At 45.7% G+C, this 14,152-nt stretch overlaps 1 protein-coding gene across 1 annotated transcript in view; it reads right to left on the bottom strand.

Moving 5' to 3' along the window:
- Positions 1–14,152, bottom strand: part of SNRK (SNF related kinase) — a 227,731-nt gene that overhangs the window by 144,404 nt on the left and 69,175 nt on the right. The window contains exon 3 of the mRNA XM_067005634.1: positions 1,151–1,241. The gene's annotated coding sequence lies outside the window, so the exon portion shown is untranslated. The remainder of the gene's footprint in view (positions 1–1,150; positions 1,242–14,152) is intronic.

Raw genomic sequence — 14,152 nt, 5'->3', positions numbered from 1 at the left:
TGCCCCATAACCTGCGTGCTAAGAGAGGGGAGACATGACTCCCATCTGACATAACCCCGTTTGGATGGCTAACCAGAGAGCACAGGCTACTTGGGGCAACGGTAACTAGCTTTGCTATAAAGATGTCATAAAGATGACTGAACAGGACTGGATGGCTGGATGATGCTGAACCATTTAGGGCCGCTGTAAAACCACTGGGCATCGCAGGGCTCCTTCCATCTTCCAGGGACCTTGGGCAAAGTGCCCATCTGATGCTGCACCTCCCTCCTCTGTGCGCTCCCCGACCCTGCATCCTGCTGCATGACCCCGGCCCTCCCCGCCCTCCCTGCCCTTTCCTACTGACACAAGCCCCAAGCCCGACAGGGAGTTGTCACTTCCCTCCTCCTGGCCGTCCTTGCTCCCTGCTGACGTCTGCAGGCCGGTTTTCCGGATGCCAAGGGCTTTTCCTCTGACCTGGTGAACCTGCCGGGCAATGCCTTTCCAGGCAGCGGGTGGGGAACACTTTTGAGTCACTTCGAGAAAGAGGAGACTGGGGGTGAAAGGACTTGGCTTCTAAGCATGTGGCCGGAGGCAGAGCTGGGTCGTGTGTGCACACTCGCGCCTTTCACTGAGGCATGAGGGAAACCGAGCCAGGGCTTCACTGGCTGGTTCCCGTGCCAACTCCCCCACTCCCGAGTCCAACAACAGCTGCGAGGAAGGGGCTTCCTCAGACCCCCAGCTGCCCTCCCACAACTTATCTGGACCCAGCAGACTCCAAGGCGTCCCACTGTGAACTTCACCCACCTTGTCATCTTTAAAATGTCAGTAAGCCCCTTGGATCTGGGCTTCAGCAAAGGTAACATTTTAAAGAAGTGAAGTTATGGATTCACACTTGAAGGGAAAGACACTCCCTGTCCCACCCCCCCCAATCCCCAGCCCTGGTACATAGAACTGAAAGACGCAGGGGTAAAGAGAAGGGTGCGACTCCCCCCAGATCTTTCCTTGATCTGTCCTGAGCAGCAAGAGAGCCTAGTAGGCGGGGCTGGGACTCCAGAGCCAGACCCCTGGTGCCTGCATCTCGGCTCTGCCAGTGGCATGTTCCGGGACCCTGGGCAAGTCGTTTAACCTCCTGGTGCCTCCAATTATTTTCTGAAAAATACAAGTAACTTACCTGCCATGTGGGGTTGTCAAGAAGATCCAATGAGTTCAAGCATACAGAGCATTTGGACACGCCTGGCCACTGTAGGCACTCCACAACTTGCCTTAAACACAGAAAGAAGACGATCGTGTTCTAAGAAAGGTCAAGGAACTCTACCACATTCTTAACGTTACTTCTCTGTATTGACCATTTACACTGAAAATGATGACACAGAAGGAAAGAAAGGGCAACCACGGTTTCTTTTGCCTTCAGTCCTCCCTTACTACTCATCAGTAAGATGAAGGCGGAGAATGTTGGTAAAAAGTCTGTATATCAAGAAGTGAAATGAGAACAGTTCGATGCAGCATTTCCACCGTTCAGGTAGCGATGAACTAGAGATGAATATACGAGTTAGGAAATAACGATTTGTGTCACTTTGGTGATTCCACATCTGAGTTAAAAGCTCTCCCATGTGCATTTAAAACTGTCCTTGTATAATCTAGAGATGAAGGGTAAAGATCGTGCTGATAAATAATATTTATTTAGCTATTTATACTTGGAACAGCACTACATAGCAAATAAAAAATACTATGACAAATCAGAGAGAGACCACCGAAGAAAGGGAAAAGGCCTCATATTTTAGTACCTTTAACGACACTTTTCCTGCTTTTTTGAACAAGGGGCCCCCCCATTTTCATTTTGTAAATTATGTAGTGGGCCGTGCCCACAGGCCTCTCATGCAGCCTCATTTCTCTTACAGCCGGGAAAGTTTAAAGGGAGGGGCTGGGGAGGCAGAGGAGAGCTGCGGAGGTCTTTTCAGCTGGGGCCTGACTTCCCAGGGGCACTTAAATCCCCCGGAGGCTCCTTTAAGGACCCTTGGCAGCCTATGGTCAGTACTGTCACCAGCTGAGAGGATGGCATGGGCTCCCCCCTCCCCAACCACCCAGTGTTTGCCAGATGCCACATCTGAAAGGCAGTTCCAGCCAGAGGAAAGGAAGATGATACCCACCTCATGAAGGTGGGAGCTGCCAGCCAGCACTCAGGCCCAAGGAGCAGCCTGGTGCTTTGCTTTAAATGGCAGGAGGAGAGCAGGGCTGTTATTTCTCTTCCTGGGATCAAAATCAGACAAATCTCCTATTTGGCTTACCAGGCAATAAGTGGATAACGCCAGTGAATGTCAGTGCAAATTACAGCTCCAGACTCCTGTCGGCAGCTTTGTGCTGCTTCTTGTCACTTTAATGCAAAGAGACAGCATGGAGCTGATAACGAGCCAGAGGGTGGGGGATTGGAGAGGGTAGCTCTGTCAGGGACAGGAAAAATGCATGATGGAGAGACTCAGACAGTAAAAACCCACAGCAATGATTTCCTTGATTGCCTGCTGGAAAGGGGGCATTGAGGGTGTTAGGTGCCTGGACAATGCCTCTTAGGTTTTTACAAACTGAGCAGCTACCTCATCTATTCATTTACCCACCCACCAACCCACCCATCCATCCACCCATCCTCATCTGTTAATGAGAGCCCGACTGGGCCTCTTGGCACACTGGGATTCTGAGGGACTCATGGGGCCTCCGTCTACTGCTTGCAGCCAGTTTCCTGGGGTTGATTCTAAGAAGAAGTTTGAAGAACTGTTGGGAGGAAACACCTCTCTTTCTTGCAAAAAAAAAAAAAAAGGGGGGGGGGTGCTTTAGGCCCTTTTAATTTGTCTAAAACAGCCCAGGGACTGCTCAGAAACTCCAGTTTTACTCAATTAAATTGCATTTTCTAAGCTGGTGGGTGTTACTGACTGTTTCAGAGACACCCCTCAGCTGAGAGACAAGATCTTCCTTCCAAGCAGCTGCAGAAAGAAGTCTCGCACTTTAGGGTGCCAGGATGATTTGAGTGTGTCCATCTGTCTTGAAGCCTGCAAGGGTCAGCTCCCATTAATATGCAGCTATACGGTATCTCCGCCCACATCACACATTTGAGGAACTGATGCAGTCAAAATGAGAAGCCAGACCTTCCTACAGCTGTGCTGGCAAGCTAGTGTCTAAGGAGTTAGAAAAGGGGCCAAGAAGGTAACTATATGAGATACCCATCTTGTGTATCTTCATAAGTTCCTCGATGACTGTTCTCTCTCTCAGCTGGTGTCCCACCTGCCCCTGGAAGTCCTTCACCTTGAATGGAGATGAAATCCCTCACCATTGGGCACGGAATCTGGCTTCATGGGCAGTCATCAGGGGCTGGATAATGCAAGGGAGCTCACTCCCCTTGGGGTGAATGTTAACCTAGGAGGTAGAAGGTAGGAGCAGGGCAGATAAATTCCGCCACCTTCCGTTCTCCCGTGAATGACACTGGATCATGATTCCTTCTTGCAGCCTTTCTAGAGAAGCTCTGTACTGAGTAAAGCTGGTGCCCCCTCACTGCTCAGGGGACTTCATGGTGAAACAAGGCCACCACGGTAACATGTTACATGGCACCACGTGACTTCTTGTCTCACTGCCTTGTTTCCAACTCCATCGCCCTGGGTTTGCACCTTCTATAACCAAATCATTAGAACCTTAATGCTTGCTCAGGGTCAGCTTTCTGGACCAAGGCAGTAAATAATAATACTTGTTCAACACCTTCTATGTGCCCACAGGTACTGTGAGTACATTCAAAACTGATTATGGAACTTGGGAAAGTTATTCAGGAGAGCAGGACCTGTATCCCACGGTCACCTAGAAAATCATATGCAGAGTGGGAGTGAAACTGTTGAAACTGAGTAAAAAATGGCTGGTGAAAAAAAGAAGGAAAAGAGTTGGGGGGGGCAGTTAGTGAAGACAGGGTGGCATCAGATCTGCGGGGAAAAAATGAAGAAAAGAGGGGCTTCTGTATTCCTTGAGACTTTTGATCAAGATTCCAGGCCCCCAACTTGGTCTCCAAACTGGGAAAGATGTCCGTTTTGGAGATTTCACTTATGCAATGAGTTAGTATTTTCTTCACAGCAGAAGTAATGAGAGAGTGAAGGAGGGACAGCTTTCAGTACGAGTGTACTAGTTATCTATTGCTGCATAACAAATTACCACAAAACTTCGTGGTCTGAAACAACAGTGCACATTGTCAGGGTTTTGATTTTAGCCATTGTCGTGTATATGTGTGGTGGCATCTCATCGTGGTTTTGCCTTGCCTCTTCCTCATGGGTGGTGATGTGGAGCACCTTTCCATATACTTATTCCCATTTGCTTATCTTTTTTGTGAAGTGCCTGGTCAAATCTTCTGCCCATTTTTTTCCTGGTGGATTGCTGGTATTTTTTTTTCTTATCAATTTAAAGCCAATTTAAGGCCATGAGTTACATATCCTAGATAAAAGCCTTTTGTCAGATAAATAAATGGCAAATGTTTATCCCCTTAAAAAAAAAAAAAAAAAAAAAAACCAAACCCAACAGTAAACAATTAGTATCTCTCACAGCCTCTGTGGGTCAGGAACTCGGGAGCAGCCTGGCTGGGTGGATCGGGCTCCAATCTCTCATGAAGTTAAGGTCAGATGTTGGCTGGGCTGCAGTCAGATGAAGGTCTGACTGGAGCTGGAGGATCTGGCTCCAAGATGGTTTGTTCACACGGCTGTTGGCAGGAGGCCTTAGTTCCTCTCCATGAGGACCTCTCCTGAGGGGCTGGCTACTTGAGTGTTCTCATGACATGGTGGCTGGTGATCCAAGAGACCAAAGCAGCAGCCACAATGCCCACTGGCGATCCAAGAGAACAAAGCAGAAGACACAATGCCCACTGGCGATCCAAGAGACCAAAGCAGAAGACACAATGCCCACTGGCGATCCAAGAGACCAAAGCAAAGACACAATGCCCTTTAGGACTTTGCTTCAGAAGTCACACACTGTTCTCTGCAACCTACACCATTGGTCACACAGGAAGTCCTGATTCAAGGCAGGGAGAGCATATTCAAGGGCATGGGGACTAGGAAGTGAGGACCATGTAGGGAGGAAGAGCGTTTTTGGAGACTGGACCATAAGAGCATCCTGGAACATCAGAGCTGAGAGAGTTCTTAGAGATCATCTGTTTCAACATCCTCATTCAATAGCTGAGGTAAACAAAGGTCAGCAACATTAAATAACTCACTCCAGGTCACTCAGTGAATCATCTGTTCACACTAAACAGTGCCTGCAGGAAGCACATTTTATGAAGCCATGTGAGAATTGCAGCCCGTGGTCAACCTGGGTCACTACGCTGATCGAGGCAGTCAGAGGTGATGCTTTAAATAAGAGCTGCTGAATGAATCCAGTGCAAAGCTGATGATAGCAGTTCATTCATTCATTCATAATACATTTATTGAGTGCTTTCTTTTTTTTTTTGCTGTATGCGGGCCTCTCACTGTTGTGGCCTCTCCCGTGTGGAGCACAGGCTCCGGACGCACAGGCTCAGCGGCCATGGTTCACGGGCCCAGCCGCTCCGCGGCATGTGGGATCTTCCCGGACTGGGGCACGAACCCACGCCCCCTGCATCTGCAGGCGAACCCTCAACCACTGCACCACCAGGGAAGCCCATATTGAGTGCTTTCTTGAAGGCTGGCACTGTTCCGGGCACTGGGGAACAGGTAAGCAAAAACATGCTCTCATGAACCTTACAGTGTAGGGAAGACAAACGTTGGGTTGTCTCACAAATAATGGAAATATTACAACCATGGTAAGTACTTTGAAGAGGAGGTTGAAGCACTGTGAACACAGAATACTGAGTTTGTTTCAGCCAGGGAGGCATCTCCAAGGAAGTGATGATTCAGTTATCACTTGACAGCCTGAAAGTGAGTTCCATAAACAATGAGATGATGATTTTTGTTCACAATTTGTTTTTCAGCTATTGTATTTTCCACCTCCAGATGTTCCATTGGGTTTTTTTTTTATGTCTCCTATTTCTCTCATAATTGAGTTTGTGTTTTCCTTTAACATCCTTGAATATATTTATAAGATTTATCACAGCAATTTTAATATCCTTGCCTGCTAGTTCCATCATCTCTGCCATTTCTGGGCATGTTTCTGTTTTATTTTACTCCCAGTTATAAGTCATATTTTCCTGCTGTTTTGCATGCCTGGTAATTTTCTGTTCGATGCTAGGTAATGGACATTTTACAGTATTAGGTATCAGATTTTGTTTTATTCCTTGAGAGAGTGTTGGACTTTGCTCTGGCACACAGTTACCTGGAAACAGTTTAATCTTTTCAGGCCTTGCTTTTAAACTTTGTTATGCTATGCTACACTTTGTTATGCTTTAGGACACAACCCATGTGTTACAGGGTCTGCACTTCAGCTGATGAAAATACCAACGTTTTCTAGCCCTGTAAGAACTCCAGGAATTGTTCCAGTTGCTCCTTTTATAGGGCTCTCTTTTCTGCCTCAAGGAATTTTTTCACATGCAGGTGATGATCAGATATCAAAGACAAGGTTTTTAACCTGACAATGTCTGAGTTTTTCTCTGTGTGTAGAGAAAAACCCTTCACTCTGGCATTCTGCCCTGAAAACGTGAACTTCCTTGGTCTCCCACAACTCTGAACTCTGTCTCCTCAAGTCCGCAAGCCCACCATCTGGGTTCTCTCTAGACAGCGAGCTGGTGCCACTGCAAGACCCATCTTGCTTATTTTCCTTCACAATCCTACCTTGACTGTTGTCCAATGTTGAAATTGTTTGTCTCATATATTTTTTTCTGGTTTTCTAGTTGTTTAAGGAGGGGTATATATCTAGTCCCTGTTACTGCATCATGGCATATGTTTTCTTTGACTTTTTAAACAGCTTTATTGAAGCATTTTTTATATATATATATATATATATATATATATATATACATTTAAAGTATAAAATGGATAAGTCTTGACATATGTATTGATGTATACACATGAAACTATCACCACATTCAAGACAATGGACATATCCATCACTCCAAAAGTTTCTTCATGCCCATTTGCAATCTGTCCTTCTGGTTCCCTGGACCCTTCCTCCCAGACAACCACTGATCTGCTTTTAGTCATGACAGATTAGTTTGCATGTTCTAAAGTTTTATATAAATTCCTTTTTGTCTGGCTCCTTTCAATCAGCATAATTATTTTGATTCATGCACCACGTTGTTTGTATCACTAGTTTCTCCCTTTTTCATTGCTGAGTAGTATTCCATTGTATGGATATACCACAATCTGTTTGGTTATTTTGTTTATACCATATTTACTTATTCATTATTGATGGACATTTTGATTGTTTCAATTTTAACTATTACAAATAAAGCTCTTATGAACATTTATGTAAAACTCTTTATATAGACACGTGCCTTCTTTTTTCTTGGATAAGTAATTAGGGATAGAATGTATGATAGGTGTATATATAACTCTTAAAGAAACTGTTTTCTAATGGTATTTGTTTTAAAGCCAGTTTTTGTTTTGTTTTGTTTGTTTTTGGATCCATGTGGTGGTGTGGTAAATCTGAGGTGTTTGGATGTAAATGTTCAACTTTTCTTATGCTGAAGCATTGAGCAACTGTCATATTGATTAACCTCAGCCCTCACCAGTTTGGAAGGTAGACCTTCACCACAAGGTGGAAAAATAAGAGAAGAGACTATGAGGGGCTCCCAGCCTGGCTGACAGCAGTGCAAAAAGAGACAGAACTCTTGGATTTTTTTGCTTTGAGGCATTTAAATGGAAATTGAAGTGAAATTTGCTCTTTTTGGATAGTTCATCTGTATCTTGTGATTTTTGAAAATATAAAATGTTGGAGAACTTAGGTCAGAGCTGTTTTTTGAAGTTTTGAGCTATTTCCTTGATGTTGGGGCTTTGAAGCTCCTGTCTGTGAATAAATTCAGCCTTTGTTTCACCTTTCCCTGATGAACAATGCCAGTGAGTTAGAAGGAGATATCCAGCAGGGATAAGTAGCTTTTCTTTGATCCACATACAAATCGAGCTCCATTTAGCCAACAGAGGAATGGAATTCACAAATGCCCGTGTGGCTCTGAACCATGCGTCATATTTAATAGAATGGGCAGCGGCAATGCGATCTATCTCCACTGCCTCCTTCCCCCTTCCCCAATGCCCAGCACAGATGGATTCTCTTAAAGGAGCTTCCTTATGGCAGTCAATATTTTTTAGACTTCTGCTAATATCTCACACAATTTGAGATGCCTGGCACTTGGCAATATTACGCCTTGAAAGCCGCATGATGCCTGGGGAGGTGGGGAAGAATAAGGTGTGGGGAGAATGCCCAGTCACCCTTCAGCCTCCTCTGTCACCCTAACAGTGCAGAAGCAATTAGAGATCAGATATCCAGGGCCCTCAAGTGCTGCTGGACCTGCTGACAGCCTCAGAGCAGGCAACAGTTTCTCTGGAGAGGGCGTCACCACTCCCTCAGAAACAGCCTGCCTCTGACTCTGTGGCCGGCTTGGCTCACAATGCAGCTTAAGGACATTCGTGTCCATATTCATAAATGACCTGGGACAGAGATGCTAAATGATGCCCTCATGGCCTTTTCTTAACTGGCCCTTTAAATCTTCAGCTGTGTGATGTGGGCTGCAGCCGGAAAGGGGCTCTATTGATTATTCTGTTTCCCATTGTTGAGTTTAGGCTTTATTCTTAATAATGATGCTGCTTCCTGTTTTGTTATGTGGGGCTCCACCTCCCACCTTCCCATCCGCAAACATAATCTGGGTAACTTTTCAGCACTGAGCCTTCTGGGCCCTGTGGCCATCCCACCGATGCTGGCTGTGGCTCTGTCTATGCCTCGAGACAGGGGCTACTCACACCAGCCTGGGGCCGAGCTTCCCCACCTGGGCACCCAGCGGACTCTCAATGCTGACTGATACAGATGAAAGGTTAGACACCGGGCACAGCTGACAGTGATGTCACAACTGATGGCAGTTTGGAGAAAGGAAGGCCAACCCCACCAAGCATCCTGGTTCTCTGGCAGGTGACAGGCAGAGGACTGAAGGCATCTCCTTCTTGGCTTCCTCTTCCTTAGGGATACTCGTCATGCTGGGGAAATAAACATGCAATTGATTTTGTTGCCTCCAAACCCTTGGTACTGTGGCTGAATGGCTGCGGTTGTCATGGCAGCGAGCAACATTTTTGTTATCATCTATGGCCTTTTCGTCTCCCCTGGGAAATGTCTGACATGATTCTGGTTCTCCACACTGGTTCTGTTCCTTGCCTTTTTGGGACGGATGCTTCCTCCTTGCCTCTGATTGGGGAGAATTTCTATTGGTTTGGAGGGACTGGCTGATGTGTGGGAAAGATGGGGGCAGGGTGAGAAAAGAGAATCAGAGGAGGGACAACATTTTTTGTGTGAAGTGGGGAGATCGGAGCAAGGGGACAAATGGTCACTGGGTGACAGAGGAAAAGGGAACAAGAAGGGAGATGGGCACAGAGAGAAGCAGACAGGGACAGAAGGAGGAGGGGCACACAGCAGGGAGGACACCCGGCCCTCAGGAAGCCCCTTGCTCACACACGCAGACCTGCTCCTACAGCTGTCAGAGCCCCTCCCGTGTCCCAGCCCCCACGGGCTTGTTCAATGTCCTCCACCCTCTACAAGCCCCTAAGCCTCCAGTGGGCAGCACAGCCTTCTCCTCAGTCCCCAGCCCACCGGCTCCACCACGTGCCTCATAATATCAGGCAATTCAATGCCAAATGAATTAATCCATGGATGGACATTCAAATGCTTTTTTAAGATTGAAATAATTGAATGAGGCTTTGGGGGACTGATGAATGGGAATCTAAGTCCCTAGAGACGGGACTCGGAGAGAAGATGGTGGAAGACTAAGACGCAGAGATCACTTTCCTCCCCACAGATACATCAGAAATATATCTACACGTGGAACTGCTCCTAGAGAACACGCACTGAACGCTGGCAGAAGACCTCAGACCTCCCAAAAGGCAAGAAACTCCCCACGTACCTGGGCAGGGCAAAAGAAAAAAGAATAAACAGAGACAAAGAATAGGGACGGGACCTGCACCAGTGGGAGGGAGTCGTGAAGGAGGAAAGGTTTCCACACACTAGAGGCCCCTTCGCGGGCGGAGACTGCGGGTGGCGGAGGGGGAAGCTTCTGAGCCTCGGAGGAGAGCGCAGCAACAGGGTGCGGAGGGCAAAGCGGAGAGATTCCGCAGAGGATCAGTGCCGACCAGCACTCACCAGCCCGAGAGGCTTGTCTGCTCCCCCGCCGGGACGGGCGTGGGCTGGGAGCTGAGGCTTGGGCTTCGGTCGGGTGGCAGGAAAAGGGCTGGGGTTGGCTGCGTGAACACAGCCTGAAGGGTTTAGTGCACCACGGCTAGCCGGGAGGGTGTCCGGGATAAGTCTGGAGCTGCCAAAGAGACAAGAGACTTTTTCTTCCCTCTTTGTTTACTGGTGCACGTGGAGAGGGGATTAAGCGCGCCGCTTAAAGGAGCTCCAGAGACAGGCGCGAGCCGGGGCTAACAGCGTGGACCCCAGAGACGGGCCTGAGCCGCTAAGGCCGCTGCTGCCACCACCAAGAAGCCTATATGTGGGCACAGGTCACTCTCCACACCTCCCCTCCCGGGAGCCTGTGCAGCCCGCCACTGCCAGGGTCCCGGGATCCAGGGACAACTTCCCCGGGAGAACTCATGGCGCGCCTCGGGCCGGTGCAGCGTCACACCGGCCTCTGCCGCCGCAGGCTCGCCCCGCATCCGTGCCTCTCCCTCCCCCCGGCCTGAGTGAGCCAGAGCCCCCGAATCAGCTGCTCCTTTAACCCCGTCCTGTCTGAGCGAAGAACAGACGCCCTCGGGTGACCTACGCGCAGAGGCAGGGCCAAGTCCAAAGCTGAACCCCAGGAGCTGTGCGAACAAACAAGAGAAAGAGAAATCTCTCCCAGCAGCCTCAGGAGCAGCGGATTAAATCTCCACAATCAACTTGAAGTGCCCTGCATCTGTGGAAAACCTGAATAGACAGCGAATCATCCCAAGTTGAGGAGGTGGACTTTGAGAGCAAGATATATTATTATTTGGACTTTGGGAGCAAGATATATTATTATTTCCCCCTTTTTCTCTTTTTGTGAGTGTGTATGTGAGTGCTGCTGTGTGAGATTTTGTGTGTATAGCTTTGCTTTCACCATTTGTCCTCGGGTTCTGACCAACCTGGTTTTTTTTTTTTTACTTTTTAAAATTTTTCTTCTTAATAATTATTTTTTATTTTAATAACTTTATTTTATCCTACTTTATTTTACCTTCTTTCTTCCTTTCTTTCTTCCTTCCTTTCTTCCTCCCTCCCTCCTTCCCTTCCTTCCTTTCTTTATTTCCTTTCTAATTTTTCTCCCTTTTATTCTGAGCCGTGTGGATTAAAGGCTCTGGGTGCTCCAGCCAGGCGTCAGGGCTGCGTTTCTGAGGTGGGAGAGCCAACGTCAGGACACTGGTCCACAAGAGACCTCACAGCCCCATGTAATATCAAACAGCAAAAACCTCCCAGAGATCTCCATCTCAACACCAAGACCCAGCTTCACTCAACGACCAGCAGGCTACAGTGCTGGACACCCTATGCCCAACAACTAGCAAGACAGGACTACAGCCCCATCCATTAGCAGAGAGGCTGCCTAAAATCATAATAAAGCTACAGACACCCCAAAACACACCACCAGGCGTGGACCTGCCCACCAGAAAGACAAGATCCAGCCTCATCCACCAGAACAGAGGCACTAGTCCCCCCAACCAGGAAACCTACTCAACCCACTGAACCAACATTAGCCACTGGGGACAGACACCAAAAACAACGGGAACTATGAACCTGCAGCCTGCAAAAAGGAGATCCCAAACACAGTAAGCAAAATGAAAAGACAGAAAAACATACAGCAGATGAAGGAGCAAGGTAAAAACCCACCAGACCTAACAAATGAAGAGGAAATAGGCAGTCTACCTGAAAAAGAATTCAGAATAATGATAGTAAAGATGATCCAAAATCTTGGAAATAGAATAGACAAAATGCAAGAAACATTTAACAAGGCCCTAGAAGAAATAAAGAGGAAGCAAGCAACAAACAGCAACACAATAAATGAAACTAAAAATACTCTAGATGGGATCGATAGCAGAATAACTGAGGCAGAAGAACGGATAAGTGACCTGGAAGATAAAATAGTGGAAATAACTACTGCAGAGCAGAATAAAGAAAAAAGAATGAAAAGAACTGAGGACAGTCTCAGAGACCTCTGGGACAACATTAAATGCACCAACATTCTAATTATAGGGGTCCCAGAAGAAGAGAAAAAGAAAGCGACTGAGAAAATATTTGAAGAGATTATAGTTGAAAACTTCCCTATATGGGAAAGGAAATAGTCAAACAAGTCCAGGAAGCACAGAGAGTCCCATACAGGATAAATCCAAGGAGAAACACGCCAAGACACATATTAATCAAACTGTCAAAAATTGAATACAAAGAAAAGATATTAAAAGCAGCAAGGGAAAAACAACAAATAACACACAAGGGAATCCCTATAAGGTTAACAGCTGATCTTTCAGCACAAACTCTGCAAGCCAGAAGGGAGTGGCAGGACATATTTAAAGTGATGAAGGAAAAAAACCTACAAACCAAGATTACTCTACCCAGCAAGGATCTCATTCAGATTTGATGGAGAAATTAAAACCTTCACAGACAAGCAAAAGCTGAGAGAGTTCAGCACCACCAAACCAGCTTTACAACAAATGCTAAAGGAACTTCTCTAGGCAAGAAACACAAGAGAAGGAAAAGACCTACAAGAACAAACTCGAAACAATTAAGAAAATGGTAATAGGAACATACATATCGATAATTACCTTAAATGTAAATGGATTAAATGCTCCCACGAAAAGACACAGACTGGCTGAATGGATACAAAAACAAGATCCATATATATGCTGCCTACAAGAGACCCACTTCAGACCTAGGGACACATACAGACTGAAAGTGAGGGGATGGAAAAAGATATTCCATGCAAATGGAAATCAGAAGAAAGCTGCACTAGCAATTCTCATATCAGACAAAATAGACTTTAAAATAAAGACTATTACAAGAGACAAAGAAGGACACTACATAATGATCAAGGAATCGATCCATGAAGAATATATAACAATTGTAAATATTTATGCACCCAACATAGGAGCACCTCAATACATAAGGCAAATACTAACAGCCATAAAGGAGAAATCGACAGTAACACAATCATAGTAGGGGACTTTAACACCCCACTTTCACCAATGGACAGATCATCCAAAATGAAAATAAATAAGGAAACACAAGTTTTAAATGATACATTAAACAAGATGGACTTAATTGATATTTATAGGACATTCCATCCAAAAACAACAGAATACACATTTTTCTCAAGTGCTCATGGAACATTCTCCAGGATAGATCATATCTTGGGTCACAAGTCTAACCTTGGTAAATTTAAGAAAACTGAAATAGTATCAAGAATCTTTTCCAACCACAATGCTATGAGACTAGATATCAATTACAGGAAAAGATCTGTAAAAAATACAAACACATTGAGGCTAAACAATACACTATCAAAGAGGAAATCAAAAAATACTTAGAAACAAATGACAATGGAGACATGATGACCCAAAACCTACGGGATGCAGCAAAAGCAGTTCTAAGAGGGAAGTTTATAGCAATACAATCCTACCTTAAGAAACAGGAAACATCTCGAATAAACAACCTAACTTTGCACCTAAAGCAGTTAGAGAAAGAGGAACAAAAAAATCCCAAATTTAGCAGAAGGAAAGAGATCAGATCAGAAATAAATGAAAAAGAAATGAAGGAAATGATAGCAAAGATCAATAAAACTAAAAGTTGGTTCTTTTAGAAGATAAACAAAATTGATAAACCATTAGCCAGACTCATCAAGGAAAAAAAGAGAGAAGACTCAAATCAATAGAATTAGAAATGAAAAAGGAGAGGTAACAATGGACACTGCAGAAATACAAAAGATTATTAGAGATTACTACAAGCAACTGTATGCCAATAAAACGGACAACCTGGAAGAAATGGACAAATTCTTAGAAATGCACAAGCTGCCAAGACTGAACCAGGAAGAAATAGAAAATATGAACAGACCAATCAC

Source organism: Kogia breviceps, chromosome 10 (genome assembly GCF_026419965.1).
Source record: "Kogia breviceps isolate mKogBre1 chromosome 10, mKogBre1 haplotype 1, whole genome shotgun sequence".
NCBI classification, from domain to species: domain Eukaryota; kingdom Metazoa; phylum Chordata; class Mammalia; order Artiodactyla; family Physeteridae; genus Kogia; species Kogia breviceps.
Note: the sequence above shows the minus strand (reverse complement) of the source record. Positions and strands in the feature narration are given on the sequence as shown.